At 37.3% G+C, this 6,205-nt stretch overlaps 1 long non-coding RNA gene across 1 annotated transcript; it reads right to left on the reverse strand.

Moving 5' to 3' along the window:
- Window positions 1-1,066: 1,066 nt before the first annotated feature.
- On the reverse strand, window positions 1,067-2,580 carry LOC119189913. Its single transcript, XR_005112671.1, has 3 exons — window positions 2,223-2,580; window positions 1,877-1,993; window positions 1,067-1,273 (listed from the first exon to the last, which is right to left on the reverse strand). It is a non-coding gene; the product is annotated as an uncharacterized LOC119189913 (long non-coding RNA).
- Window positions 2,581-6,205: the final 3,625 nt, after the last annotated feature.

The following is a 6,205-nucleotide window of genomic DNA, read 5'->3' on the forward strand; positions in this document are numbered from 1 at the left end:
TCGGTGCACACCTCTAGACACCCTTAAGCCACCCACACCGGTGTTGCGTCCTTGGCTTACGCCACTTATGGGATGCCCATCTAGTAGGGGGCAAGTTACCGCCTGCCTTGAATACATAAGATTGAGACATTTTACTTGGCAGGCGTCCCGTTGTCTCAATCAATAGCCCAGCAACCAGTCCAGCTAGATCCCATCCATAGACCCAGTATAATTCCCATCTTTTCTGCAATAGTCCCTGCACCTTGCAAGCGCTGTCTTTGGCTGTATTTCCTCCATAAGTATAGACAGAGAGTACTCGCAAGGTGTATAAACCCTAACTAGAGTAATGTATCTTAAAGGGGCCTCTACGTGTTGGATCCATGTCCCCACGCAAGCCTTCCAAAAGGACCGGCCTTTATGCCGTGATTTCCCGCAGGAAAGATACACCATAATAATAATATCAGCCCTGTATTATATGCTTGCCCACTGCTGAGCACGGGCCTCCTCTACTACTGAGACAATATGTAATCTATTTATTCTACACTATGACAATATGTAATTTATTTTGCTGAAGGCTGATTTTTCATTAGCCAGATAAAGGTGAAACCCGATCACATATAAAACTGGAACAATTTAACAACTTCACGTTTATATCATTTTCAATTTGTTCATACATACATATGTATGTATGAATACATTGAATGGTATCACGCCTCTGTCCCATAGGGGTAGGCAGAGACTGTGGGTTGCCACTTTGCACGATTTTGGTATATTTTTCTCGCTTACGTTACCTTTATCAATCTTTTCGTGCATTTCCATCGGTTCAGGGTACTTGTGCTCTGGCGATTACTAAGAATGTCAAACATCTGACATGCGAAGGTTTGGTGCGGTCGACCCCTACCGGCTCTTCCATCCACATTCGTCTTATTTGCCTTATATATCTTATATTTTATCCTACAAATAACTATGAATTTAATTAAAATATTGTTGAAAAAAAATGTCGAATTGAGAACCTCCTTCTTTTATTGAAGTCGGTTAAAAATTCGTCTATCGATCTGCATTTGCAGTTCAATTACTTTGTGGCAGATGGTATGCTATAGAAGCATGTAGTGTTGGAAAAAGAAGAAGAAAGAAACATTTATTTACCCAATACACTGGGAGGCACACAAACATTTATGACAAGGTACAATATATAACAAAAAAGTAATACATGGAGGGTTCGGGCAGCTTGCATCCCATGATACTGCCGAAACGTAGACTTTAGAAAATGATGTGTCTTGGATTAGATAGCATCCTGTAAAGCAAAGCGACAAAAGTTAGGTACAGACACAAATAAAGAAGACAGAAAATATTAACAATCATAATTTTATCGAAAACACTAGTTAGTATTGTTATCGATTTGGATCGTTTGATTTTTTTCAATATATTTAATTTAATTTTACTGTCTCGATGGCGTAGTTGTATTAAGTACGAATACTAGTACTAGTGCTGAAATCTTGGGTTCGATCCCCTGGTCAGGTACAATGATATTGGGATTTTAACTCACTATCAGCCCTGAGTCTGGAATTTGTGCCCGATATAGCGATAGGCTTGCTACCTATAAATTCATGGGACGAAATACACTCCACGGAAATTGGGTGTACCTGTTATACCACTGCCCACCTCATCGGGTAGAAGGTGTGTGTGTAATTTAGTTTTAAAGCTTGAGGTTTAACACTTTTAAACTATTGATTCAAATCATATAAAAATCGTTTACACTATGAAAGTTATTCTGTTTAAACTTCTGAACAAAGTCATCATGAAAATGCAACCTAAAAAGAATTACAATAAACTTATACGCTACAAGGGTTGAGAATTTTGGCGCAACAAATAGAATAACATCATCTCGAGTACCGACCTTTAAACATGTTTCTTTAAAACTCACTTTCTTAGATATTCCCAAAATACCAATATAATCAAAGCCACCATTATGATTGTTGTGATTATGAAAATAATTAGCCAAGGGTCCTGGCTCCTGCAATAAGCAAGGTTTTTATTAACTCAGGAAATTCATTTCAGCGTTAAAAATGTTGGAGTCTATGTTGTTTATATCTACGAAACTTTTTTATTATAAAATAAACTTCAATCTTCAAGTAGTCTCGTCGTCGGTAAGCGACGATATCCCAAAGTTTATTAATTGTTCGATTAATAAAATGTAATTTTTGCTACTTTTAATATACAAAATTTTACTTTTAAACACTTACATGTTGTAATATTTAACTATTGTTATAGGTTCAACACTCGAATTATCTGGTTTTGATATTCGCTCGACAACAACGTATATTTCCGAAATGCCTGTATTGTCGAGTTTATTAGGGGGATCGATTGCTTTTATTGTTTGAGGTATAGCTGTTGATGTAGTAGTGGTGAGGACACATGCGGTTTTAAAGCATTTTGTATCACAATCTTCCGAGCAGTCGCAGTCTTGGTTGTCCGCTGTTAAATATTTGCGTTCAAATAGCTCTGGACACTCACATCTGCCAGGAGCGACGCAGAATCCCTGGCAGTTTCTGCATGACGGTACACATCGCGGGTTATTATTGTTATTATTAGACATGTAACCATCCCAGCAAGTGCATCTGTTTAGAAAATGGCAGCTCCCATTACCACATGCGGGATAGCAAATTATAGGATCAAGATCTCTTTCGATACAGTCGCCGCTCTCATTTAGTATCCATCCAAGGTCACAGCTACACTTACCAGGTGCAGCACATCGACCGCTACGGCAAGGTTTGCTACAATGAGGCACTCAAACGACGAACAAAGACGACCACCCGATCATGTTGTGTTTGCCTGTTTAATATCACTATTTTTTTTTCTTTTCTCATGATTGAAAACTATGATTGTAAATGTAGGCGAATGCACGCTGTACGCCGTCATTTAAGTATGAATCTATGTTCTCTTTTATTTGCTATCGCAAATTTTATTTTATGCCGCTCCAGGTTTAGTCGATTGGATTTCATCTTATCCCATGTTAACGGTGATGTGCGTGCATTAGCTTATATAACTATTGTGACTATGTACAAGAAAGACTTGGAAAAAAATACAAAAGAAGTACTGAACAATTGATGACAAAAAAGAAAGCCCGGAGTTTCTTTCTGCCTTTCTTCTTCGGGGAGTCATCACTTAGGTAGCTAGTGAAAGGCTGGTAGGTTAGCTAGGTTAGGGCTCATGTCCTCGCCGGTGAGGATCGCGACGCGTTACCCTTCTATTTCCCCTACTTGCCAACCCGAGCTGGTTACTTCGAATTGTACCTTGTCTTTGTATAAACTTTATCCCTAATTTAAAATGTCCATAGTTATATAAGTAATTTTAATAGTTGTTTAGAAATATATTCCATTGAAATGTTACATTTTTCAGGCCTTACCTTGCGTTTTTAGAGGACGCAATTTTATTTTTGAAGTGTATGGGGGTCAGTCTAAAGCTAAAACCAAGTTTGTAGGGTCGCCACCCTTGTCCCACGGCCGCCATCTTGAAAATAGGGGTTGAAATGGTTTTTTACGATGTATCTCTTAAACTATTTATCTGACAAAAAATGTATAAATTTTTTGTAGCAAATTAAATTCTCTACAACTTTGGTCTATTTACTTTTGTCGTAGAACTATAAATAAAAAGTTATAAGCGAAAATGTTAAGAAATTCAATGTTAAGCAATGTCCATTGCAACGTCATCAGAACGTGTGTTTAAAAGGTTCATAATACTTTTTGTACTCTCATTAATACCCAAATACCTAAGGGACCATTAGGGAACAAAAGAACATCTGCCTGCTATTATTATTATTATTTCTAACCTCTCTTATTGTAAGAATAGCTGATAATATTGTGTTGAAGTTGTCGTTCAACTTATATCTTAGTTGTGCTACATATTTCTGTACGTGCGGATGTATTTTATTCTGTTTTTAATTGTGAAGACGATTTCGAAAGATTTTAAACACGATTTTAACTTTAGTGAAAACTACTTTTTTTAATTAGCATTTGACTTTTAAAAGACTTTTAAAAGTCAAATGCTAATAAAAAAACTTACTTACGACAACTTTAACACAATATTATCAGCTATTCTTACAATAAGAGAGGTTAGAAATAATAATAATAATAGCAGGCAGATGTTCTTTTGTTCCCTAATGGTCCCTTAGGTATTTGGGTATTAATGAGAGTACAAAAAAAAGTATTATGAACCTTATAAACACACGTTCTGATGACGTTGCAATGGACATTGCTTAACATTGAATTTCTTAACATTTTCGCTTATAACTTTTTATTTATAGTTCTACGACAAAAGTAAATAGACCAAAGTTGTAGAGAATTTAATTTGCTACAAAAATTTTATACATTTTTTGTCAGATAAATAGTTTAAGAGATACATTGTAAAACCATTTCAACCCCTATTTTCAAGATGGCGGCCGTGGGACAAGGGTGGCGACCCCACAAACTTGGTTTTAGCTTTAGACTGACCCCCCCTACACTTCAAAAAAATAAAATTGCGTCCTCTAAAAAACGCAACCCCAAATGTAACTTTTCAATGGACTAATAATAATTATTCTTATTCTTTGTTTTGACGTATCATAAGTGCAACTTTGTTCGCCTACGTGATAAATAAAGTATTTTATTTTTTATTTATTTTAAACATCATTTACTCTTTTATGGCCTGGATTACATTTATATACACACGTGTTGTGCGTGGGATGTTTCTCGTATGGTTCATAGCACTCGCACTCGTTCTGTGTTGAACAGCGCCCGTTAATGCATGTTTTCTCACAGCGAGGCAGGATGCAGTTATCTCTAGAATAATATATTTTATGTTGATGTGTTATTACTACTCTAATTACTACCTAAAAGTGTGATGAAAGTAAAAACATTTTGAATTAGAAAATAACATGTAAGCAATCAAATCAAAAGTGGAATCTTGAAATCTTACTTGGAAGGAAATAACGGCTTAATAATATTGTAATTAAACTAATTTTCGGATTCTATCGTGGTATTAGTGTTTTATTTTCTCCCGACGTTTCGAAGACTTTGCAGCCTTCATGGTCAGGGAGGGACTGAGGTGTTGTTCATCCGTAAAGTCAATGTTACAATATCTACCTACATCTTACAATTATACAACTTTTTTAAAATTTTTAGCTGTTGGTGGTCCGATCTTCGCAGAATGAGCTCACAGTGTCTTGAAGTCTGGCAGCCGGTCTTTTGGGTTCCGATTTAATTAAATGTAGAACTGGATCCCAGGCTTGTGCAAGCTTCCAACCATCTTCCCTATTAAAATTAGGATGTTTTTTAATTTCAATAGCCTCGCGAATCATCTTAGGCAGGAATCGGTGTTCTTTGGCGAGGATTTGTGGCTTGTCTAGTCGCAGATAATGATTGGCGCCTCCTTCAGAGTGTTCAGCGACTGCAGACTACGTCAAGCGTCGGTGTTTCACATCAGCTATATGTTCTTTTACGCGGGTCCCTATATGTCTTTTTGTTTGCCCGATATAAGAGAGGTCACAGTTGCAATCTATTTTGTATACTCCCGGTTCTTGTAGAGGTATGTGACACTTGACAGGTGGTAAAAATTGACTAATCTTCTTAGGCGGCTTAAAATAAGTTTTTATGGAAGCACGCTTCAGGATGTAGCCAATCTTGTCGGTGACTCCTCTTACATATGGTAATACCACCGGAACACGTTCAACTGTGGCTGGTTTCACTCGGTTTCTGTGACGGCGGCGTGGAATTTGGAGCTTGTTGTCTCGCAGTACTTGCTTGACATGTTGCAGCTCAGCGGCCAGGTGTTTCACGTCACAGATTCCTTGTGCTCTCTGAAACAAAGATTTGCCCACGGTAGCTAACTGTTTTGGATGGTGATGAGATTCACCGTTCAGATATTTATCAGTATGGGTTTGTTTCCGATACACAGTATGACTTAAGGTCTGATTAGGATTACGGATGATTAAAACATCTAAGAAAGCAAGAGATTTATTGTGTTCTAGCTCCATAGTAAATTGGATTTTATTGTTGATGGAGTTAAGGTGATTTAAAAATGCAGTTACTTTATCAGATGGTAAAATTGTGAAAGTATCGTCTACGTATCGTTTATAAAACCTTGGAGTGACCGGGGCTGTACTCAGGGCTATCTCCTTGAAGTCCTCCATAAATATATCGGCGACTATCGGAGATACAGGAGAGCCCATCGCTACCCCTGCAACTTGTAC

This window comes from Manduca sexta, chromosome 20 (assembly GCF_014839805.1).
Source record: "Manduca sexta isolate Smith_Timp_Sample1 chromosome 20, JHU_Msex_v1.0, whole genome shotgun sequence".
Classification (NCBI taxonomy): Eukaryota; Metazoa; Arthropoda; class Insecta; order Lepidoptera; family Sphingidae; genus Manduca; species Manduca sexta.